The following is a 26,111-nucleotide window of genomic DNA, read 5'->3' as shown; positions in this document are numbered from 1 at the left end:
TATCAGAGCGGCTTACAAACTCCTTTCCTTTCCTCTCCCCACAACAGACACCCTGTGAGGTAGGTGGGGCTGAGAGAGCTCTGAGAGAACTGGGCCCAATCCAAGGCCACCCGTCTGGCTTCATGAGGAGGAGTGGGGATTCAAACCTGGTTCTCCAGATTAGAGTCCGCCGCTTTTAACCAGTACACCAAGCTGGCAAAAGGGTGAAGGGAAACTGGAGAAATGGTGAAGGGAAGTCCCTTCTTGGGAGATCCCCCCTTCTCCTGACCATGACTTGCTGCGGACAGGAGAAAGGGGAAGGGGGGACCTCCCAGGAAGGGACTTCATTTAACCCTTTGAGTGGACACCTGTTGGTTGACACCGCCATGGGATGCATACTGTGACAACAGCAGATGAGGAGGAGGAGGAGGAGGTTGGTTTTATACCCCACCCTCCACTCGGAGTCTCAGAGTGGCTTACAAACCACTTTCCCTTCCCCTCCCCACAACAGACACCCTGTGAGGCAGGTGGGGCTGAGAGAGCTTTGACAGAAACTGCTCTTTTTCAAGGACAGCTCTTATCAGAATTACGGCTTGCCCAAGGTCATCCAGCCAGGTGCAAGTGGAGGAGTGGGGAATCAAACCCGGTTCTCCCAGATTAGAGTCCACGCACTTAACCGCTACAACAAACTGGCCTTCAGAGAGAGATGGAACAGTCATGAAGAGCCAAACCAAACAGGCTGGAGTTTGGGACATGTTCAGGGAGTGCGTCTTACCAGAACATTGGTTCCCAAGCCCCAAACCAGCCCAGGTTGGGCTGGAATTTTGGCTTGTGAACCAGTTCGTGCCCATCCCTACCCAGGACTGACCCTGCTTAGCTTCACAGATCTGATGAGATCAGGCTAGCCTGTAGATGCCTCAGTTTATTTGCTGATTGGATGACTTGTGTCACCAAACTTGCACCAATGCTGTCAACACCTTGTTGGAACCTAACCAGTCACTCCACGCCTCAGGCCTGTTTAAGGACCTCCCCTTATACTTGGGTTGCCCACACCAGCCTGGGTAATTTTAGAGATTGGGGGGGGGATGCCTATGGAGAGTGGAATTTGGGGAAGGCATTCACCTGGAATCTACAGTATCCCATAGCACATGCTCTCTGAAGCTGCTGTTTTCTCCAGAGGAATTGGTTCCTGTGGTCTGGAGACCAGTGGTAGTCACAGGAGAATGCCAGGCACCACTTGGAGGCTGCCAATCCTGCACTAGACTTGCAGGCAAAAACAAATAAATACTTAGAGAAGAACCCAAAGAAATTCCTGCTTGTCCCACATGGTCATATAAAAGGGAGTATTAGCAAAAAGTTGGCCAGAACTGGTCATTTCCTCTGAAAGGTGGGCAACCCCCGCCCCTGAAAGAAAAGTAGAAGCAAACGGAAGCTTCCCATCCAAAGCTTGTTTCACAAGCATGTTTGCATCCCATGGAAAGTACCCCACACTAAAAAAGCATGAAAGCCTTGTTGTTCTTTTTTAAAAAGAAAATTATCTGTTTTCAAATGGCGCATCCGGTGAAGACCCATAGTCTGGTCTATGGCCTAGCGGCCCCAGTTTTCTAACTAACATATCAAACTGCTGTGCCCTCTGTCTTCTTTATAGCTTTGTTTTAATCTTCTTTTAGGTGGTTTGCAAAGTGTCTCTCTCTGCCCTTAAGCCTGGGAGGTTAGTTGAAGAAGGTGGGGCAGGGAACTGGCCTCTGCAGCGTGCTAGAGGCGATCTGGGGTGTTCTGGTGGTTTGCAAAGTGTCTCTCTCTGCCCTTAAGCCTGGGAGGTTAGTTGAAGAAGGTGGGGCAGGGAACTGGCCTCTGCAGCGTGCTAGAGGCGATCTGGGGTGTTCTGGTGGTTTGCAAAGTGTCTCTCTCTGCCCTTAAGCCTGGGAGGTTAGTTGAAGAAGGTGGGGCAGGGAACTGGCCTCTGCAGCGTGCTAGAGGCGATCTGGGGTGTTCTGGTGGTTTGCAAAGTGTCTCTCTCTGCCCTTAAGCCTGGGAGGTTAGTTGAAGAAGGTGGGGCAGGGAACTGGCCTCTGCAGCGTGCTAGAGGCGATCTGGGGTGTTCTGGTGGTTTGCAAAGTGTCTCTCTCTGCCCTTAAGCCTGGGAGGTTAGTTGAAGAAGGTGGGGCAGGGAACTGGCCTCTGCAGCGTGCTAGAGGCGATCTGGGGTGTTCTGGTGGTTTGCAAAGTGTCTCTCTCTGCCCTTAAGCCTGGGAGGTTAGTTGAAGAAGGTGGGGCAGGGAACTGGCCTCTGCAGCGTGCTAGAGGCGATCTGGGGTGTTCTGGTGGTTTGCAAAGTGTCTCTCTCTGCCCTTAAGCCTGGGAGGTTAGTTGAAGAAGGTGGGGCAGGGAACTGGCCTCTGCAGCGTGCTAGAGGCGATCTGGGGTGTTCTGGTGGTTTGCAAAGTGTCTCTCTCTGCCCTTAAGCCTGGGAGGTTAGTTGAAGAAGGTGGGGCAGGGAACTGGCCTCTGCAGCGTGCTAGAGGCGATCTGGGGTGTTCTGGTGGTTTGCAAAGTGTCTCTCTCTGCCCTTAAGCCTGGGAGGTTAGTTGAAGAAGGTGGGGCAGGGAACTGGCCTCTGCAGCGTGCTAGAGGCGATCTGGGGTGTTCTGGTGGTTTGCAAAGTGTCTCTCTCTGCCCTTAAGCCTGGGAGGTTAGTTGAAGATGGTGTGGGGGGAATTACTCAGGTACCATCTGTCTCTCCTCAGTGAGGGAGAATCTGCATCTCTCCTCCCCCATGACTACCAATCCAAAGCAGTTCAGTGGCATCTTTAAGACCAAGTTTTTATTCAGATGCAAGCTGTTTCTCCTCTGTGAGGGAGAATCTGCATCTATTTCCCCCCCCCCATGTCTACCAATCCAAAGCAGTCCAGTGGCACCTTCAAGACCAAGTTTTATTCAGGCACAAGTTTTTCCTCCTCTGCTAGGACAGATCTGCACCCCCCCCCATAGCTAGCAATCCAAAACAGTCCAGTGGAGCCTGAGTGGTGGGTGTTGCCTTCTGACACACTTCCGGTGATGTCATGTGTGGCCCTGCCCCCAGCATGCCCGGCATCATGACGCCACTTGCCTGTGACGTGCATGCGGCGCGCACGCGCTCCGGGAGTCACCCCAGAGTCCCCCGCTGACGAGGTAAGTCGATTTGGCAACCCTACTGTTGAACCTGACAAATTCTCATTGTGAAATGCTTTAACTTCTGTTGTTAACTCAGCCCATTTGCAGGGAGAGCGGAATATAAGCTGAAATAAATAAATAAATCTAGGTGCTTATGCATATGCAGTCGGACTTTTTGATGCACATATAACTGTGGACTTCTAATGCACATTAACGTGTGCATTAGCACACAGCAACAGGCCTAAAAGAGTGCATTTGAATGCACCCAGAAGCACAGAGCATTGAAAACGGCTGTTAATTCTGCACTTGCTTCCAAAGGCAGGCAATTATACAGATCAGTGAACAGCAAGGAGATCGTTTCAGAGGGCGGCCATGTTGGTTGGCATACAAGAGCAAGATTTGGGTCTGGTGGCACCTTAGAGACCCTACAAGATTTCCAGGGTATGAACTTTCAAGATACCAATGAAGGGAACTTTGACTCTTGAAAGCTTCTACCCCCAAATTTTGCTGGTCCCTAAGGTGATCCTGGACTCGAATCTAGCACAGCAAGATTTTTTAAAAAAGATTTTTTGATGCTAACTGGTTCACAGCGATGGTTGGAACGGGATGTAAGGATGGAAGTAGCAGTTCTGTGGATGTTGAGGCACAGCATTTCTGCTTCGATATCTAAATATGCCTCAATTTTCTTTAAAGTCTCTGTGGTGTTAATACATGCGTAGCTGGAAGAAAAGGTTGCATGGCTTAGGAGTTATTTTTATAAGGTCTGATCCCCCCCCCCCAACACTTGGCACAAAACTCTAAGTGTTCCTACGGTGAATTTTGCAAAAAATTTTGGCATGCTGTGCTATTGGTTCTGGAGTTGTCAAGTGATAAACTTCTCGTCTGATAAGCCGGTGTCTATTAATGGGTCATACACATGCTAAGAATGGGTTATACACAGGGGTCATTTCGTCGAAAAAGAGGTGCAGGAGTTCATTAGCACAACTCATTAGCATAACTTATTTGCATATGCCACACACCCTGACATCACCGGAAGTGTGTCAGAAGGCAGCACCCACCACTCAGGCTCCACTGGACTGTTTTGGATTGCTAGCTATTGGGGGGGGGACGTGCAGATCTGCTCTCACAGAGGAGGGAGAGCTTGTACCTGAATAAAACTTGGTCTTAAAGGTGCCACTGGACTGTTTTGGACCCCGGGGGGGGGGGGGCTCTGCAACTTACCTGGCTGCTTCTTGCTCTGACTGAGGGCTGCTGGGAGCAGGGGGGGGGGCTTGTTGCATGTGCCCACCCCCTGGGCTTTTTACTGCCGGAGCTCCGCTCCTGTGCGCTCCTGCAGGAAATGACCCCTGGTTATACATGATAGGCGGCTGATACGCAAGTGCTGTTTTGCCTAACCAAGCCATTATGCAATTACCATGTAGTAAAATACACTTTCGTAAGACCTTTGTAACACTGGAATGGTGGCGAGCTTCCCGTATTGGGGTTAAGCAAACAGTGAGTGGTTTTTGCACATGGTATTTTAGATATTACTGTGATTTTATTAAACCATTGGTAAGGCACTGTCTAAAAAAATCTAATTAATAAAAAGCATACATATTTTGGAAGGTTCCCAATCGGGTTCTGAATTTTGGCAGCCTCTCCCAGTCAACAATCAGGGCAAGCATTCAAACAGCCCAACTGGGTGCCCAGTAAACACGAAGGCAACAACAATCGTTCTACGGCTCCATTTTTTTTCTGGCCTTGGTGCGTTTGGCTGCAAGTAGGCAATGTGAATACACAGAATGACACATTTCCTCTTAAACAATAATGCAGCCAGTGATGCTTGCAACTGAGAAGGAATACATGGGCAGGATCATGTGCAAAGTGGAGTCTTTGTGCTTTAACACAAAGCTTTAAGACTGTCGTCTGAAACTCATTTTTTAACGATTGCCGTTAGGGTTGCCAGGTCCCTCCTGGAAGCCGGTGTGTGTGTGGGGTCGGGCGGGACTTACCAGGAGCAGGACGGAGGCCCTCCCTCCTCTAAGCTGTGTCCCACTCCCTCTAAGCTGTGGAATCTTGTGAGCAAAAATTCTACTTTGTGAGCTACTGGCATTAAAGTTGTGAGCAGGCCATTTGGCTGCTGCAGAAATTAGTCTGCTCTGGAGCCCTCCTTCCTGAGCAGAGACAAAAATGTGTGAGCTGGAGGCTAAAAAACTGTGAGCTGGCTTGCACTAACTCAGCTTAGAGGGAACACTGGCAGCTACATGTCTATGTCACTGCCTGCATGAGCCAGAAGTGACATCATCACATCAGGGACACTGGGACCAATGCTCCCTCTAAGCTGTGGAGCCTTGTGAGCTACTTTGTGAGCTCCTGGCATTAAAGTTGTGAGCGAGCGATTTGGCTGCTGCATAAATTCATTTGCTATGGAGGCATCCTTCCTGAGCTAAGACAAAAATGTGTGAGCCAGAGGCTAAAAAAACTGTGAGCTGGCTCACACTAACTCAGCTTGAGAGGGAACACTGATTGGGATGATGTTCTGGTATTTGGACAAAAACTCTATGGTAAATTTACTTCTACCATAGAGTTATTGGCCAAATACCAGAGTATCACCCCAACGTCCCCAATGTGATGACATCACTTCTGGGTCACGCAGTCAGTTATGTAGGCATATTGGTGCATGTTGGCTGGATCTCCCTCTGTGTCAAGGTAAGTCCCCTCCACCGGCCAGCTGATCAGTGGCAGGGTGATGGGGTCTGGCGGCGGGGGCCCCCCACCTCCACCAGGAAGTCTGGTAACCCTAATTTGCCATACCTTGGACTGATCAAGAATTGGAGGTTCGCAATACTGGATCCATCGAATGACTCATACTGGCCTTAGCCGACACAAAGATGGCCACTGCTTCACACAAGTTTTACTTGCCAACTTCCAGGTAGGGACTGGAGATCCCCTGGAATTTCCAGCTGGTTGGCAGAGATCAGCTGCCCTGGAGAAACTGGCTGCTTGGGAGGGTGGACTCTGTGGCATTCTGCCCTTCTGAGGCCCCTTCCCAAACCCTGCCCTCCCCCAGGCCCCGCCCCGAAATCTCCAGGGATTTCTCAAACCACACTGGCAGCCCTAGCATACGTCCTTGTGAACAGCAGCAGATCTACTTCAACAATAAATGTTAGAAAAAGAACAGCAGTAAATCTATATTTAGCTGTTTACTGTAAAAAGCGGGAGGGAGCTCTCATACAACTTCTTTTGGTTCATACCAGGGAAGGAGCATTTTCTTTGGGCAAAGTAGCTGAGGCGGTTTTAAGCCTGACCAATAACTGTTTGCGAAAGAGGCTTCTCCTTTCTACAGCATTTCATTGTGTGAGTGTTTGTGTGTAAAGTGCCGTCGCAGCTGATTCATAAGCTGCAGCCTACTTATGGGGACCCCCGGGGATTTTTCATGGCAAGAGAAGGCAGTTTTGCCATTGCCTGCCTCTGCGTAGCAATCCTGGACTTCCTCAATCATCTCCCATCCAAGTGCCAACCAGGGCCGACCCAGTTTGGTGTAGCGGTTAAGAGCGCGGACTCTAATCTGGGAGACCCATGTTTGATTCCCCACTCCTCCACATGCAGCTGCTGGTGTGACCTTGGGTCAGTCATAACTTCTGTCAGAGCTGTTCTCTCCAGGGCGCTTCTCAAGAGAGCTCTCTCAGCCCCACCTGCCTCACAGGGTGTCTGTTGTGGGGAGGGGAAGGGAAGGGGATTCTAAGCTGCTCTGAGACCCCTTCAGGTAGTGAAAGGCGGGGTATAAATCCAGTCTCTTCCTCTTCTTCTTCTTCAGTCTGAAGAGTTCAGGCTAGCCTGAGCCACCCAGGTCAGGGCTTTCTTCATTGGTTGAGTGCAAAATGGTAAGAAAAGTCTTTCTCCAGAAATGCTTCCCACACATGGTCAAAATGTATCACACATCAGCATGGGCTATTCCCAGGGGTCATTTCATAGAAAAAGAGGTGCAGGAGCTCATTAGCACAGCTCATTTGCATATGCCACACCCCTTGACATCACCGGAAGTGTGTCGGAAGGCAATACCCACCGCTCAGGCTCCACTGGACTGTTTTGGATTGCTAGCTATTGGGGGGGAAGGGGACGTGCAGATCTGTCCTTGCAGAGGAAGGAGAGCTTGTACCTGAATAAAACTTGCTCTTAAAGGTGCCACTGGACTGTTTTGGACTGGGGGGAGCTCTGCAGCTTATCTGGCTGCTTCTTGTTCTGACTGAGGGCTGCTGGGAGCAGGGGGTGGGGCTTGTTGCATGTGCCCGCCCCCTGGGCTCTCTACTGCCAGAGCTCTGCTCCTGTGCGCTCCTGCAGGAAATGACCCCTGGCTATTCCTTCACTTGCCCTCATCGCCAGAATCTAGTTGTCATTTTTGCCCATTGCGATTTTTACCGTTGTTCGGGGGTAGAAGAAAGAAGCAAACACATCAGCACAAAGCTCCTTTGACACCTTCAATTTACTTTTTTACAACATGGCAAGATGGCACTGAGAACCACAAAGGGGTAGGGGGGAAGGTTGTTACAGAGATATATATTTCAATCATTAGAAAAAGAAATCTATTATAGGCAGGGAAATCCCATTATGCCTTATTCACCACATACTCCCAACAGTAGCTGGTGAAAAGAGTCAACCGTGACAGAAATGGCTGCAAAGTTTAAAAAAACAGAAAAAAGAGGACGTTCCTCATTCAAGATGGGTCGCCATGTTAGTCTGTCTGTGGCAGTAGAAAAGAGCAAAGAATCCAGTGGCGCCTTAAAGACTAACACAATTTGTGGCAGGGGAGGAGCTTTCGTGAGTCATGGCTCACTTCTTCAGATACAGCTAGAATGGGAGTCCATCTGTCCTCATTTCCTGGAGAGAGTGGCGTGATTTCAGATACCAAATGGCAAGAGCAGGTGAATGACAATAGCAGGAGTGACTGGACGAGGTGCGATGCACAGAGGGATCATAGGCCTGGAGAACTCAGCATTCAGGCACCAACAGTCAGAGGCTTTGCCCTTCCTGTGTTCTCAGACCCCTTTCCTCAGCTTTTCACGTACCCTGATCTGAAGGGTTTGGAATTGTTCAGGTTGAACTCAGGTTGGAACGGGGCGGGATCCACCAAACTGAATGCAGCCCATCAACGATGCCTCGTGTGGCACGTAGGACTGCCAACTGCAGCCTGAGAAATTCCTGGAAATTCGGGAGTGTTTTGGGTTGCCAGCCTCCAGGTGGGGCTTTGGAGGATGCTTTGGAGGGTGGGACTCTATGGCACTGCCCCTTGTTGAAGTCCCTCTTCTCACTAAACCCTGCCTTTCCCAGGCTCCACCCCCAAAACCTCAAGGTATTTTGCAACCTGGAATTGGCATCCTGAGGGATGGTGCAGGTGGAGGGAGAAACGTGGGGAGGGAGTTCATATGGAATGCATAGCATATAGGGTTGTCAGCTCTGGGTTGGGAAATTCACTAGTTTTGCTGCATGTAAAGGTTTCAATTGAAGCTTCAGACCAGCCTTATTTTGCTCTCAGATGCTAAAATTCCAGAAAGTTTACAGCCTCATATCCATGTTTTCACTCTTTTCACTCTTCAGAGCTGTTATGTCCGACTCCCAGTCTTCCGTGGTGGCATCAAATGCGTTGAAGTGTCCTGGAGTGGCAGCCATGGTCCCAGGAGTGATGTGATGTGCGTGGCGCTGGAGCTCGGTGCGCGGTGCAGTGCTGGTGGGTTTTGGGCTGGCTCAACAGATTCCCATCCTCGTCACCAATGTTAAATACTGGGTTCTAGATGCATTGCAGTGATCAGCTATCATTTATTAAGTGATTTCAGCAAACTATAAGGGCCACTGGCAGGGCTTGAGCCCTGCTTACAAAGCATGCAAACACCACTCCCAACACACACACACACACTCCCAGTGATAGGCTTATTTACATTACACTACTTATCTATAGGTTTGCTCCAGGATCCTGGTGAGATATTGTTCTAAAGTAGCATGTTTGACCCATTCCTGGAAGTTGAATTTAGCTCAGGCCTACCAGCAGCTCCCAGTGGATTATGCGACTGCGGAGGCCCAAATGATAGTGATGCACAAAGGCATGTTCTGGGCACAGCGGCTGCAGTTCGGGGTCAGTGTAACCCTGGGAGTTTCCCAAAACCTAATGGACTTTCTCCTTAAAGGAATTCCTGGGGTACAGCCTTTCTTCAACAACATTTTAATTGCTGCCCCCACAGATGAGGACTTCACCAGAAGACTGTGTACCATCCTGCAGTGATTCCAAGTGGTCAGCCTTAAGGTGAAGCAGGAGAAATGCCTCCTGGGGGTTCCATGGGTCGAGATCCTGGATCCATCCGGCCCCAGACAAGGTGTGCGCCATTGTTAACACCCCCGCACCAACCTCCAAGTGAGAACTCCAGGCCTTCTTGGGGCTTCTGAACTTCTATCACTCCTTCCTGCCCCACAATGCTGTGATCACGGAACCACTTCAGTGCCTCCTCGACAAGAAGACCCCGTGGGTCTGGGGCCAGAAACAAGCCACCACATTCTGGGCCGTCAAGGAGCTGCTCACCTCCAATGCCATCCTGGGCCACTTTGATAAGGTGCTTGTCAAGGGAGGGCCAGGGAGCACAGGGTAATCATAGCAAGTCCGATAGCCAGTCTGGGATTCAGCCAAGAGTTCAGTCAGCAAAACATTTAAACAAGTCCTAAACAGTTCACACAGCCAGAGTCAAACGTACCGGAGGTCAGAGTCCATAAATCAGGTGAAGTCAGATAAACGCAGAGCCGAAGCCATAGTCAAAATGATGCCGAGGGTCAAGAAGCCAGAGTTCCGAAGCCGAGTGACAAACTGCCAAGAGTTCAAAGGATCCGGAGCAAGGTCACACAGAGCGTCTGGTCCTGTCAACTAAGTTGCCAGCACGAATTGCTCAAAGCAACAGGTCTGTTAAAATAGTGTGCTGGCTCATTAACTCATTAGCTCCTTGAAACAAGGTCCAGGCTGCTGTCAAAACTCACGACTGAATGAGCATCGACCACGCATGCGTGCAGCCTTCCGTCTCTCATTCAGCTCCTGTCGTGTTTGGTTTCTGAGCCGGTTAACAGGTGGGGGAGAGTCGGGCGGTGTTGCACTTGGGCCAGGCAGTGCCTGATCAGACTCAGGTGTCTCCTGGGGAGTGCTATCCTCCTCAGGACTTACAGTTTCCTCAGTTAAAGGTGCCAAATCCACCTGTTCCTGGCTGTCAGGCTCTGCTTCTGTAGCCACGTCAGGGGCAGACATGACAGTGCTGCCCATTGTCCTCACCTGCAAAGCTCCTCCATACAGGGTAGGAGCTGTCCTTGGGCATCAGCTACTGGACAGCCGGGAGGTCCCCGTGGCTTACTACTCCCGCACCCTGTCTTCAGCCAAGCGCAACTATCCACAAATTCACAAGGAGGCACTGGCTATCATGGCAGGGGTGAAGAAATTCCATGACTACCTCTATGGGCGGCCATCTATCATAACAGACCATAAGCCCCTGCTGGGCCTGCTGGCTCCAGATTGCCAGACCCCCCAGATGCTTTCACCCCACGTGCTGCGATGGTCAATCTTTTTAGCAGGATACCAGTACTTCCTCCTCCACTGCACAGGGAAGGCTATGGGGCACGCCGATGCCCTCGGCTGCCTGCTGCTCCACTCCTGCAATCTTGACCCATGTTCCAAATTCTGCTCTCAGAGGAGCTCCTCGACTGCCCTCTGCAGGTAATTGATGTGTCCCGCCACACCATGAGGGACTGAGTCCTCTCCCGTGTTTTGGACTGGGTGGGGAGGGGCTGGCCCACCAGCCAGGTGGGCCTGGAATTTGCAACCTTCTCCTCCCACCGGGACGAGTTATCGGCCCACCAGGGTTTGCCTACTGTGGGGGAGCTGGGTGGTGGTTCCCGCCCTGTTGTGCCAGCAAGTGCTATCGGCCTTGCACGAGACACACCCAGGAATTGTGAGGATGAAAGCCCTGGCCTGAAGTTATGTCTGGTGGCCAGGCATGGATGGTGAAATAGAGTCCTATGTCAAGCACTGCCAGGCCTGTCAAGAAACCCGACCGGAACCTCCCAGGACACCAGTGCAGCAGTGGAAATCCACCCACAAACCATGGTTCCTGCTCCACCTGGACTTTGCTGGACCTTTCCAAGGGCAAATATTATTCATATTGGTGGACTTCTATACCAAATGGTTGGAGGTGGTGCCTGTCAGTGATCTGGGGCCTCCAATGGATTTTCAGCACACATGGTGTACCTGACACAGTCGTGATGGACAATGGAACAGCCTTCACTTCGGGGGAGTTCCGCGAATTTATGGGCCGCTACCTCATTTGGCACATCCACTCCACTCGCTTTCACCCAGCCACCAACGGGCAAGTGGAGAGGATGGTGCAAAGTATGAAGGAGTCCATCCGGCGGATTGTCCGCGGAGACTGGGACCAAAGACTCACAGCTTTCCTTTTTGGTCACCGAGTGACTCCAAGCACCACCACTGGCCGCAGCCGCATGGAACTCCTCATGGGCAGGCGCCTAACCCCCGACTGGACAGGCTGCACCTAGATTGAGCCCCGGTGCACTGCTCATCTCCAGAAAGCCAAGAGGCACCCAGAGGATTCTTTCCTGGTGACTCCATCTACGTGAGGAACTTTTCCAGCGGTCCTGCCTGGATTCCCACCAAGGTCATCTGAGTGACCGGACCCTTCTCCTACAAGGTGTCTACCAACGATGGTCAGGTCCTTTGTAGGCACATAGACCAGCTCTGCCGCTGCCTCCTCCCAACCGGACTAGAGTTGCCATCAGTGGTCTTGGAAGATTGCAGCGTGGAGCTGCCACGGCCATAGGAACAAGAGCCCGTGAGGGAGCTTCCAGCAGGCAGTGAACAGCCAGACAGACCAGTGGGTCCAGCACCTGAGCAAGTGGCCACAGACTGCCCTGAGGTCATGTCAATGCCGCTACTGTCTGCCAGCACCATGTCAGCAACATTGGACCCAAGTCCAGAGGCTGTGACTCCTGTTAGAACCGTGACATTCAACCCCTGAGCGATGCAAACTAGCCTACTTAAGAGACTTTGTTAAGGAGCTTTGTTACTTAGGGGGGAGGGGTGTTGTGTGTTGAGACTAAGCCATTCCTTAAGCTGTACCAGGAACAGGTCGAGCTTGCTACTTTAGAACAATAGCTCGCCAGGATCCTGGAGCAAACCAATAGATAAGTAGTGTAATGTAAGTAGCCGATCACTGGGAGTGGATGTGTATTGTATGTGGTGTTTGCAGTCTTTATAAGCAGGACTCAAGACCTGCCTGTGGTCCTTATAGTTTGCTGAAATCACTTAATAAACTAGAGCTGATCACTGCAATGCATCTAGAACCCAGCATTTAACAAAAGCACTGAGTGATCATGTTTCTCCCCCCCCCTCCATAAACCAAAACCTTCTTTCCAGGAGTTACTGAAAGATCTGTACACTTTTGGGAAGTCCAAGCACTTTCAAGGTTGGCGTTTAATCGTCTTCAGCTGAACCTTCTCTGGTAAAAACTACTACCAAAAATAATAACTAAAATGAGATAAAAGAGCTCTTCCTGGAGTACAGCTAGACACACAGAGGCAGCACTATCCCTGAGTTCCACCAGAAGCTTCCATTTCTCCTAAGGTATACTATAAAGCCTCTGTGGTCTACCATACTGACTAGGAGAAACTGATTGATTGTCACATGAGAAGACACTAAAAGCAAGTGGCCGGTGGAAGATTGTGAGAAGGATGGGACTACTGTCGACTGGTGGCCTCCCGTAGGTCTTCAGAGTGTGTTTCTCTCCTTGATATTGAGGAAAACATTAAGATGATTAGGGATGGGCATGAACCGTGGTTTGCTTTTGGTAGAGGTCCAGATAAAAATGCCATAAACAAATAAACAAACCATGAACCTATACAAACTGGAAGGTTGGTTTGCAAACCGACCCAGTTCGTATTGGTTCATGAGCCATTTAAAGTTTAAACCCCTACTTCTGGCTCCCCACGGCATTTCACAGCGGGGAGCAGAAAGCAGGGTCTACATGGCTCTGAGCCACTTAAACCAAACAGCTGAACCATGGGGAGCTCCCCACGGCTCAACTGTTTTTTGTGAACCACCATGAACTTCACCAAAATCCATGGATGTTCACGGTGGTTCTTCAGTTTGCAAACCACGAACCGCCCAAAATTTGTCATAAGCTTTAGTTTGTCAGCTGTTTTGTGCCCATCCCTAAAGACAATTTTAAGGATTTTTAAAAAGCTGAGTGGAACATGACTGTATGTAATCCAGTTATAGCAACATGAATATTTATAATCAAAGGGTTAGTATGGCATACAAGATACATGCATACAGAAGTCTACCAGTGTGTGTGTGTGGGGGGGAGTGATATTTAAATTTAAAATTTGAATTTTGGCAGAAGGAAGTGATCTCTTAGGAAGGGGAAGAATTGGAAGAGCTGACCTTTGACCTGCGTATGACATAGATTCGCCAGGTGTCCCCAGACCACTGGCAGGGGATGGGTTGCCAGATCCAAGTTTGGAAACTCCTGGAGATCTGGGGATTGAGCCTGGGGAGGAGAGGGATCTAAGTGGGATATAATGCCATTGAGTTCACCCTCTAAAGCATCCATTTTTTTCCTCCTGGGGAAACAGATCTTCATAGTCTGGAGATAAGTTGTAATTCCAGGGGGATCCCCAGGTCCCACCTGGAGGCTGGCATTCCTAACATGACATCATAGAGTGTGACATCATGGGACATTGTATCACATCCCCACCAAGCTTTCTGCCCTTCCTGAACTCTGTTCTCCCCTGACACCACTCCTAAATCTCCAGGAATTTCCAAAGCTAGAGTTGGTGAACCTCCACTGCACATAGCTATAGATGTATATAGCTATAGATTGATGGTGTGTGGACTCAGTCTGTACCCCTGGTGAGTGTAATACCCTCTGGTTTCACAGCTCTGCATTCAGGTACTCAATGGCCTTGCTTTTGTAATGCAAACAGTTGTATGTCAGAAGGTTCGGACTGCAGAACGTGAGGGGAACAGGAAGCAACTTGTGCTTTGTGCAGGGCTATTTTGGGGGAGGAACGCACAGGAACGGAGTTCCGGCTGGCTCCTGAGTTGGCCACACCCAGCAGGAACTCATTAGCATAATTGACCACACCCAACAGCAGAAACTCATTCGGATTGGCTACATTCGAGGTGTGTGGCCTAACATGCAAAGGAGTTCCTGCTACAAAAAAAGCCCTGGGTTTTGACAACAAATAAGTTAAACTGAATAAGGAGCAAAAGGTGGGTGTGGCTGGATGACCACACTTCTGGTAACATGGGGCTGTGGTCTAATATGCTAATGAGCTGTGCTGTCGGGGTGTGGCCTAATATGCTAATGAGTTTCTGCTGTTGGGTGTGACCTATTATGCTAATGAGTTCCTGCTGGGCTTTTTCTACAAAAAAACCCCTGGCTTTGTGTCTTCTGCTTTTTTCCTCCTCCTCCTCCTCCTCCTTCTCCAGTTCATTTTAAAGCCCCTGTTTTCTGTGATTGCAACACAATCAACTCCAGACAAACATTCCTGCATGCTTATTTAGAAAAGCAAAATATGTGAAAAGAAATGTATTGAAGGGGACAGGTCATGCCAGTTGGTTTCTGCTGTTTTAGGACCCTAGGAATGAGCCACACGGCCAGGGCTCCTTTTGTAGCAGGAACTCCTTTGCAAATTAGGCGATACACCCCTCATGTAGCCAGTCCTCCAAGAGCTGACAGTAGCCCCTGTAAAAAGAGCTCTGTAAGCTCTTGGAGGACTGGCTACATTAGGGGTGTGTGGCCTGATATGCAAAAAAGTTCCTGCTACAAAAATGGCTTTGGCTGCACCTCTTCACTGCAGCTGAGAGAATGCGTAGCTAATGATATATTGGGAAGAAAGAGTTTTAGCTTATTGAATTTATTTATTTGATTCATAGACTGCCCTCCCCCTATACATCAGGCTTGGGGTGGTGACCAACATTTCAATAAATACATTTCAGAAAACCACATTTCAATAAATTTACAGTCAACTTAAAGCAGCTAAAACAATAACAAGATTATCTGCTACTGATGTGCTATGTTTGCATGCCCTATTTTATATGCTAGGTTTGTATGTCCTATTTTACCCTACCAGGAGAAGTGTGCCAGTAGACCCCCCACAGTCTCAAATGACATAACCTGTGAACAATTTGACTCACCTGTTGCTTGTGAGAGGGAGGCTCTAAATTCAGGTCCCCAGAATGGAATCTTCCCAGGGTTCTACAATTTGGCTTCTTATAGTCAGTACAGGGGCTAGACTAGAGTCCAGTAGAACCCTGGAGACCAAAAAGACCAACAAAACATTTGGGATATAAGCATCCCAGGGTCAAAGCTCTCTTTGTCACATGCAGGGATCTTCAACTCTCGAAAGCATACACTCCTCAAAACCGTGTTGGTCTCTCAGGTGTGACTGGACTCGAATCAAGTGGTTCTACCACAGACTTAACATGGCTGCTCTACTGACACTACAGTCGGTACAGGGTTCCTTAGTACAGATTCTGAATTACCAGTAGTTGTGTACCTGATCAAAATATCTTATTTCCATGGTAGCACACACATTATAAGCTTTCACACGCAGGTACACAAAGAGCATATCGCTAGTAAACTATGGCAATGACAAGCATACCGTTGGAGAACAGCTGAGAGACTGATGCCTATTCTAATTACCAAAAACAATGAAACAGATTACAACCAAGTCCCTGAAGCATTTGTTTTCAATTTTTTTTTGGATCCCCATAAGGGGAGTTTTTTATTGGTTTTTTCACAAAACTACGAACTATAACTGAAAATATAGGAAGGGAAACTACATCTAAGGAGAAAGAAAAGAAACCCACTAATAACTAAAACCCCAAGAGTGGGAGATCAATACATCAACTTATCTCAATGTTAATCTAAAATGCTAGTAATACATTGAACATAGTCGGTTATGCTAAGTTATTTATCTTTTAACCATCCATTTATCTGTTAAATGAAACCCTCAGAGCATCCCAAAGTTATTACTAAATTTCCAGGCACAATTCAGAGTCCTTCAGCCTTTATTTTCTCATATCTTTTCTTATCCTCAATTTATATAGACTTTTGGGGGTGGCTGTCCACTTTTCAGAGAGAGAGTCCTCGTCAGAAGACACCGAGCCTAACTTGCCATCCGATTTGCTTTCTTCTTTTTCCTTCTTGTCCTCCGCTGGTTCCCCCAGCTGTGTTCTCAGAAACTCACGTGCTTTAGGAACAGAGTCAATCTTTTCTTTTTTATCGTGGAGTTTGAAAATGATAACTTCTGGAATTAACCATCTATAACTGATGCCATTTGTTCGCAAAAAAATGATTAAGTCTTTATATTTCTTTCTCTTCTGTCTTATTTCAAATGGAATGTCTTTTAAAATCCTGATATTATTGTCCCTGATTTTCAAGGGTGTTTCCGTGGTTGCTTTCAAAATAGAATCTCTCACGTGTCTCGAGAATCTGACTACTATTTCCCCAGGCAGATTATTTTTCTTGATGTATAAGGAATAGTACCTGCAGACCACATCCATCCTGCTGTAAAGATATTCCACTGTCAAATCTGTCATTGGGGCTATTGCATCACTCAACAGTTGCTTCAGATTATCTCCTTTAGATTCCGGGACCCCTTGGAACCGTGGAACCAAATTTGCTTTCTCCATTTGCAGCTGTAAAAGTTGTGACTTTTCTGTAGCTTGTTTCATTTCCAGTTTTTGCACCTTTTTCTTGAATTTTTAGTATTGGCGTTTGTTTCCTTCACCTTCTCTGCCATTTGCTCCATTGCATTTAAAGATTTAGTCAGTTGTAGCTGCTGTGAAGCCAAACTCTGACCAATTGTTGAGAATTGTTGCTTGATATTAGTCATCTCATCCAGTAGAGGGCACAAGGAATCTGCCAACATTTTAGAAAGCTCAGTGGTCTCTTCCATTCGAGGACTGCCCACTAGTTTCTCTTTCAACAGTTTGTTTTTATTTGGTTTCTTCCCCGCCATCTTTTTGGATTATTTACTTTTCTAAAAGTTGCTAAAGTCTCTGATATTCGCCCATACGCTTATCTGTGCTCTGGTAAGTCTCTTAAAACAGATTTAGATGCTTATTTTTCCGCTCCCCTTTCTTTATTTCCGTGTTTTCGTTTATGCATTTCGGAGGGGCACCTCCCTCACTAGCTTTTCGTTGCTCATTAAAGGGGGGGGCAGCTTTCTTTTTAAATCTTCATGCTCGCTTCAACCCGACTCACAGTTTGTTGCTGGCCAACCAGCCACACTTCGTATCAGTTTTTCTCACCCGATCTCTGACGCTTGTCCTGGTCAGCCACACTAATTCCATGCGGACACTCAGCGGCAGGACCTTTGGGGCGGAGGAGCTCCTCAATTCTCCGGCATCGCACCGGCAAAGAGGTTGCCCCTCAAAAGCCCCCTGGCTAGGAGCCTTTTACCAAGGCTCCGTGGGTTTGCGACCTGTCGCGCCCCTCCTATACGCTGGTGTGCAGATTGCATCCCCGGGACATCCGGGAGATGCATCTGCCTGTGTGTCGCCATAAACCGGATGTCCCGTCCCTGAAGCATTTCAAAGTCTGCCAGGAGGCATCAATTTTGCTAGTGGAAGCCTTTGCTTAAAGGATACAAATCATTTCACTCTTTGACCAGTTTACTGGATTTAAGACCCCAGGTCTGTACGCTTGGGTCAAAGTAGCCAGTCTTACGATGAATACTTACATGTGTCTGTTAGAGAAAAGAGTAATACATTTCTGATGGGACTCAGTTAAACTTAATGGCTTGGATCCTGTGAACTAGTTCCACACATGCTAGATAGTCTCTGCCATGAAGCACACTTTCTCTTGGCACAGAGGTTCACTCATTTGACAGCAGCAGGCCCCCGAGGGGATGGGTATACCTTGTTCGGAGTGGCAAAACACCTCGAACTGGTCCTGCAGAAAAACCTCAGAAAGTCTTACTAAACAACACTGGACTATGCAGAACAAGAATATAAGCTTTATGTGTAGAATTGTGTTTTAGCTAAAAAGCTTCCAAGCCGGCGTAAAAGCGCGACTTTTCAATTAAGCCCTTCCAAATGAGATTAGGCTGCATAAAATGTATAGTGCTGCTGATATATATATATATATATATATAAATAACAGGAAAGGTGAACCCTAATCCCACAATTCAAACACAAAAGAGGCGGGGGCGGGGGAGCTTTCACTGTTTGCCTCCCAGCTTGTTCTTCATTTCGGGACATAAATGGACCTTTCAAAAGCTGACATTAATCCTATATATCCTCCTTTGTAGAATATTAAAAAGGAGCCCAATACTGTATTCAAGAATGAGAAGATAAACGTAGCAATTACAGTTTAATCTCCCCGGCTACAGAACTTCTCTTTGCTTACTCCCTCGCACAGTATCTTTGTCCGGAAGACGGCCACAGTCACACGGATGACAAATGCCAAGTGTTCAGCAGCAGTGGCTTTTTCGCAAGGCTTACGTCTGTCAAGATGTGCATGAAAGACTGAGGGGAAGGAATGGTTCGTGGAAGCCGGCTGGGCCTCCTGAAAGAGTCCTTGAAGGAAATGCGATGCAAATTTTATGCTAGGGTGTTTTTTTTATGTAGCATCCCGCGCCCATAATAAGTGAACAAATTATCGATTTTCAATAGGGAAATTATATCAGACACTTATTTCATGCTTTTCTGGGTCAGCATGAGCTAGCAATAAGCCTGCCGGGATGACAGTTATTTAAATCCAGTCACCCCGGTTATGTCAGGAGCAGCTGCTGAGCTTGCAAGATGAGTCAAAGTTGTCTGCTCGGATGTAAAGGTCCAAGCCCACATCTCTGAAATCAATTTTAAGACCAACGGGACACTTTTAATCAGGGTGACAAGCCCTCGTGTGAAAACGGACCTTCTCTTTGTCCTCCTGTGAAGCACAGACTGTACTGTTCCCTGAAGGCAGGCCAAAAGACTGCCATTTATCACGATGTTATGGCTTCCGTTGCACCGTAGGTTCAGCGTGAAATCACGGAATACCCTTCTGTCATGACATTGCCGTCTCCTCCTTAAGAATGTGACTTTTCAAAAGTTTTTTCCCCACACCCTTCTTCTTGTCTCTCCAGTGCTGGGGGCCTGGAGACTTCCTGGAATTACAATTGATCTCCAGGCGACAGAGAGGAGTTCCCCAGGAGAGAACGGCTCCTTTGGAGCGTGGAGGGGCCTTCTACCCCACTGAGGTCCCACCTGTCCCCAAGCCCTGCCATCCCCAGGCTAAACCCCCAAATCCCCAGGAATTTCCCAACCCTGAGTTCACAACACTGTCTACATTTTTCACTCTACAAAGACGTCATCCTGGACTGCACCGAAATCTTCCCTTTCATGTTTTTCCTTTCCACTCATAAGAACACACACGAAGCTGCCTTCTACCGAATCAGGCCCTTGGGGTCCATCAAGGTTGGTATTGTCAACTCAGACTGGCAGCTGCTCTCCAGGGTCTCAGGCAGAGGCCTTACACAATACTTGTTATCTGATCCTTTAGCTGGAGATGCCAGGGATTGAACCTGGGACCTTCTGCTTGCAAAGCAGAGGCTCTTCCACTGAGCCACAGCCCCCTCTTTCCTTCACCTAGGGATGCAACCTCCAAGCTGGGAAATTTGTAAAGATTTTGGGGGTGGAGCCTGAGGAGGGACCTCAGCAGGATGTGATGTCATACAGCCCACCCTCCAAAGCAGCCATTTTCTCCAGGGGACCTGATCTCTCTAGCCTGGAGATCAGCCATAGTTCTGGGAGATCTCCAGGTCCCATCCAGAGGTTAGCAACAATTCTCTCTCAATACCACCTGCACTCAAGGACAGAATCGTGCCTATTCCAGACTCTTTTCTCTGTCTTCAACACCTGGAGAGGCTTTTCTCTCTCTTTGTTCACTGACTGCCACCACCTGTCTTTTGAAGGAATTGTATGGATGCCAGCCTCCAGGTGGGACTAAGGGATCCTCTGAAATTACAGCTCATCTGCCGATTACAGAGGTCAATTCCTCTGGAGAAAATGGATGCTTTAGAAGAAGAAGAGAAGAGATTGGATTTATACCCCACCCTTCACTCAGAGTCTCAGAGCAGTTTACAAACTCCTTTCCCTTTCCCCTCCCCACAACAGACACCCTGTGAGGTGGGTGGGGCTGAGAGAGCTCTTTCAAGCTCTTGACAGAACTGTGGCTTGCCCAAGGTCATCCAGCAGCTGCAAGTGGAGGAGTGGGGAATCAAACCCAGTTCTCCCAGATTAGAGTTCATGTACTTAATCACTACACCAAACTGGCTCTAAAGGGTGGATTCTATGGCATTGTGCACCACTAAGGTCCCTGTCCTCACCAGGCTCATCCCCAAATCTCCAGGAGTTTCCAAACCTGGCTCTGGCAACCCTACCCCCCCATCCACTGTCAGTGTCCAGGGAGGACCTGGCAACCCTAAAATTGCCCACTGGCAGGGTCAGGGCTCTCAGCTTCATTTCCAAATTCTGAGTCCTTTCCTCTGTGTCTCCCACTACTAAGTGTCCATCTCCTATTACCCAGCATCTGATTACCATGACAACTTACTGCCTTGCATACCACCAGGGGAGTAGGCACTTGCCAATTTACTGCCTTTCCCTTTCCTCCTTGTGCCTCTTTTTAAAATAGTGTGTCCAAGATGGTGGAGGTCTGTGTGGCACAGAGAGCCACTACTAGTATTAAAAGTTATAAAGTATTTATTAAGAAGAAAATGTTCACAAGCATACTCTTAGCAGAGCACCAGATTGAGCAAGGGATTCAAAAGAAATGGGTAACATGCAATTTCTCTGCCCCTCTCTCTATACATGCACTAGCACATATTAAATCTAAGGTTGGCTCCTTAGCTTAGAAAGTTACAGATGTTTACAGGGTTTTCATTACCTTCAAGCCTCTTTCAGGTGTGTAGGCCAGCAAATGGCAATGGCTGCCTCCCACAGATTTCAGTTAAGAGTTGTGTCTGCCTTGATGGAATCGGCACAAAAGCCTTCTCTTCTCCTTGCTCTCAGGAGTTTTATCATCAGGGATGGGCACAAACTGAACCACATAGCAGAATTCGTCATGAATTTTGCCCTGTTTGTGGTTCATGGACAGACGTTTGTGAAAGGTCTACCATCACAAACAACTTTTAAAGCAGTTTATGACCATTCATGGTGGTTCACGGATGGAGCAGAAAGCAGGGGTTTAAAGGTGAGCTGGCAGGGAGCAGGAGCAGTCTCCCCACTAGTCGGCTGTCTTGGGCCCTCTTGTGCAGTCCCATTAGACAGGAATGTTTAAAGGGGCTGCACAACGGAGCTTAATACAGCTGAGCCTGCAGAGAGAAACCTCCCTCCTGAACCAGCTTTTGGGCTCAACTGTATTAGGCTGGTTTAAAGGGACTGCAAAAAAAGGGGGGGTTGAGAGGCAGGGAACACTCTTCCCGTGCCTCAGCTTTCTTTTGCAGTCCCTTTAAACCAGTCTGCAAAAGCAAGGGGAGAAGAGCTGAGATGCGGGAAGCCCAATACAGCTGAGCTTGTGGGGAAAAGTCTCTCCACTGGACCAGCTTTGGGCTCCCTTGTTCATCCCTTTAATTGTGCCTCTCTAAATATACTGTAAAAAAACAGCTGACCAGTGGGGAGACTGCTCCCTGCCATCTCAGCTGTTTTTTGAGCTGTCTTCCACAGTTCCTTTAAAATGGACTGCACAAGAGAGCTCGAAATAGCTGAGCAGCAGGGAGCAAGCTGCTCCCCTTTGATCAGCTGGGTTTTTGGGGGGGATTTTTGCAAACTGCGTTGAAAGGGACTGCAGTCCCTTTCAGCGAGGTTTGCGGGCCACAAACCATGAACCAGTTCAGTTCATGAAAAGGCCTGTTGATTTGGTTTGTAGTTTGATTCGTGGTCTGGTCACAAGCCACAAACCAAACAGCATTTTCCTGGTTCGTGCCCATCCCTATTAGTCATTCCTCTTTCTCCTCCCACTGACCAGGTCAGTCCAGATCAAAGAAGCTTTTCCTGAAATCTCCAGGAGTTTCTTCCTGGAGTCTTTCTAGTTCTTAATTCCTCCAAACCTCTGTCCCCTGCTGTGGGTGACGGAAGGTTGACCATCCCATTGTCTCTTGCTAGACCCCTTAGCATTCCTAAAAGGGTGCCTGAGATGAGGCTGGAAAGCAACTGAATGGACTTTCCTGCTCCGGCCTGTTCTCTGCTCAGGGAGAGAAAAGGCTTTTTTAAAAATTCCAGGTGAAAATTTTGCTCATTTCAAACCCCCAGAGAAAAATGTGTTTTGACACCTGGACTTCATCCCATAGGTCTGGACCCTCAGGTGCATCACAGAACTCTATACAATGGGTTGTGAGCTCCCATCCAGCCTGCATATTTGTTGTGCATATATGTAGAGAGGCGGGAAGCATGACACCCTTGTCCTTTATAGATTCACACCACTGTTCCCTCTAAGCTGAGTTAGTGTGAGCGAGTTCACAGATTTAAGAAGGATAGGTCTGTCAGCGGCTGTTAAACACAATGATTTAAGGAAACCTCCACCTACAGAGGCAGCAAACCTCTGAATACCAGTACTTGGAGGAAACATCAGGGGAAGGCTTCGGCCTCCATGTCCTGTTTGCTGGCCCTTCAGGGCAACTGGTTGACCACCACATAAGACAAGATGCTGGACTCGATGGACCTTTGGTCAGATCCAGCAGGGATCTTCTTACATTCCTATGTTCTGAACTGAACTGGCTTGGAAAATATGGATGATTTGAGAAGAGTCATGGCCACCAAACCATGGCGATTTTGAATGCATCTGAAGCTAGAACAGCAATGATTTGTTTGCAGAGAATGGCACCAGTGTGGCACCATCGAAGATGGAGGGTAAGCCTTAACATGTTCTCTAATTTAAAATACCTCCCCCATTTGAAGATTCCAGGAAAGAAGACACCATTCGCATGCCAATGTTGCTGTGCCTCCCTAGCTCTGCTCTACAAACAAGAATGTTAATTGCCTACAAAACAGGAGGCTTTCCTCTACCTGCTAGAAATGGGACAGGCAGAAAAGTACCTTGGGTGAGACTGGTGCCATCTCTGAGATTTTGTCCCGATTGACTGGAGATGGAAAGTGTCCCTATTAATCGACTGGAGCTGCGGTGGCTCAAGTGGTTAAGACGCTGAACTGCAGGCTGTGGAAGGTCAGTAGTTCAGCAGTTTGAGACCCGGTGCTGCATGATGGAGTGAGCTCCCATCTCTAGTTCCAGCTCCTGCCAACCTAGCAGTTCAAAAGCAAGAAATTGCAAGTAGATAAATAGGTACCACTTTGGTGGGAAGGTAACAGCATTCCGGGTGCCTTGGTGTTTAGTCATGCCGGCCACATGACCACGGAAATGTCTTCGGACAGCGCTGGCTCTTCGACTTTGAAACAGAGATGAGCACTGCAACCCTAGAGTCAGATTCGACTGGCTTTCGAGCAAGGGAACCTTTACCTTTACCTTTATTAATCGACTGTCAATCATTTCTATGGGGTGACTGCAAATTCCAGTGTGAGGTGAAAGGAAGGAGGTGGGCTCTCTGTCCACTGTCTCCACACCATGATACGAAGAGTGACACTTAATATCCCACAGTTCAAACACAAAAGAAAAGGGGGGATTTTGCTAGTGGCCTCTTTCCTTTTTTTCTACTTTCAGGACTTTAATGGACCTTTCAGAAGCCAACAATAATCCTATAGAACCCGATTGGGTAGGATATTAAAAAGGATCCCAATACTGTATTCAAGAATGAAATGATAAATGCAGCAATTGCAGTTTAATCTCACCGGCCATGGACCTCCTCTTTCTTTACTTCTTCACATGATATTTTGCAAGAAGTTGGTTTCCCCCCCTTCTCCATGGAGGAGTTTTCAGATATATACAACCCACACCTCTGTGCCACGTGAAATGTTGAGGAAACTCTGCCTTGTGTGATTCCGACGTGTGGGTAGATGGACTCTGCCCTGTTTCAGTTTGCCTGTCATCTCGGTTCAGGCCTTCCGGGGGCTGTTGATGTCATCTCTACAGGCTGAGGATCTTTTTTTTGGGGGGGGGGGTTGTTGTCATGTTTGCCAGAGAGTGGTAGATTAAAGAAGATGATAATAATAAATGTGATTAGATTATCTTCTCATTTCTGTGTAATGCATCATCCATTAGTGGTCTCTGGCAAACGAAGCAGTGGTTGATGGAGATAAAGAATGAAATTTGAATATCCTTTTTGTTTGCTTAGATCAAGAGCAGAGCGTCCGTCTGGAAATGGCTAATCCAAAGGCATCAACAGTTATGACAGCCAGGGCTTCAGCATTAAGCCACGTTTTCTCTGGGTCCACTTACCACACTAGGTCTTTGGTCTTTGGAGGGCCTGACTCTGCAGCAGGATTTGCTGTGGCGTGCAAGAGTTTCAAAAGGCTTTATGCATGATGCCCAGTCCCTTCAGATCCTCTGCTCTTTAGCCCAACTGCCTCCATGGTTAACCCTTTGTGGCCCTTCCAAAACAGCCAGTCTCTTCAGGGAAACGGATCTTTCTCATCCGGAGATCAATTGTAACAGCAGGAGATCTCCAGGTGCCACCCTGCTCATTGGCTGTCCTGGAACAATCTTGGATCTCCGTGGCCCATTGTGTGTGTGTGTGTGTTTGCACTCATGTGTGCACAGATGTGCCTCAGGTAGGACACTTGGGGTGATTTCCCACAAGCGCTGCTCTACGCTCACTCCTCCCTTTTGCCCCGATGGTACGTGTCAATTTCACACAAGCTGCTGTGCGGCTGCATTTTGCCCCACAGCTTTGTGCGATTTTCCCCGCGTCTACTCAATCCACAAAAAACAGGATTGAGTAGACGCGGGGGAAATCGCACAAAGCTGCGAAGCAAAATGCGGTTGTGCAGCAGCTTGTGTGATATTGACACATACCATCGGGGCAAAGAGAAGACTGTGGGAGCAGTGCTGTGGGAAATCACCCTTTGGACAAGTTCCCTGGTCTCCAACAAGGGATCCGCCTTTCCCTTCACAGCCATCCATGTGTGTTAAGTGGTGTGAGCAACGACTGGCCATGGGGAAATTTTGGCATTTAAAAGCCCCTCAGGACTGAATCCACACTGGATCCAGCTGTAAAGAGTATATTCTAAGAACTTGAAAAGTTAGAGATAGGAGGGGAAAGGGAAATGTGCAACTCAGAAAACTAAAATGAAACAGCAGCTTCTAGCTCATTCTCAACTAATTTATTGATGCTATTTACTAATTAAGACATTTATATCCTGCCTTTCCATCTGGTTCAAGGCAGCTGACAATATTAGCTAAAAACATTGTCAATTTACAAAAACCCCTCAAATCTCTCCCCCTCCTCAACAGGCCTTTCAGTGACTCCTGAAGATCTCCAAAGACCCCCCCCCCACCTCTTCAGGGAGCCCACAGGGGTAGAGCTGCAATGGAAGAGGCCTGAGCAATGGCTGAGTGGTGGGAGAGCCAATGGATGGCAGCCTGAAGGCCTTAGCTGGTGCACAGGGACACATCGGAGGAGACGGCCTCCAAATATGAACAAGGATTCCCTGGTCCTCACACTTCCCTTGCAGCTGAAACGAGCATTTGAAGAGTACATCATCGTACTCTGGAAAAGTGGACCCTAGTCCACAAAAGCTTATGCTGGGATAAAATGTTACCCATCTTGAAGGTGCCACTAGACTCTTCTTCCTTTTGCTGTAGGGTTGGCACCTGGGGATCTCCCGCTATTACAACTGATCAGGGGTCATTGCGTAGAAAAAGAGGTGCAGGAGTGTCAGCAAGCTGCCAATATTTTCCATGCATATGAGATGTGTCCATTCCCCCCCCTTTCTTTCCTTGGGCTCGCTTAGACTCTTGTACGCATGTCCCCCCTCACCCTCATGCGTTCATCTTCAACTGCATTCCTTTCCATGTACGCTA

At 48.2% G+C, this 26,111-nt stretch overlaps 1 non-coding gene across 1 annotated transcript; it reads right to left on the bottom strand.

The window, feature by feature from the left end:
• Positions 1 to 19,704: 19,704 nt before the first annotated feature.
• Positions 19,705 to 19,776, bottom strand: TRNAA-UGC. The gene has a single exon. It is a non-coding gene; the product is annotated as a tRNA-Ala (tRNA).
• Positions 19,777 to 26,111: the final 6,335 nt, after the last annotated feature.

The sequence above is a fragment of the Gekko japonicus genome, unplaced genomic scaffold, assembly GCF_001447785.1.
Source record: "Gekko japonicus isolate JY-2015 unplaced genomic scaffold, Gekko_japonicus_V1.1 scaffold295, whole genome shotgun sequence".
In the NCBI taxonomy this organism is placed as follows: Eukaryota; Metazoa; Chordata; class Lepidosauria; order Squamata; family Gekkonidae; genus Gekko; species Gekko japonicus.
This window is presented reverse-complemented; position numbering and strand designations above follow the sequence as displayed.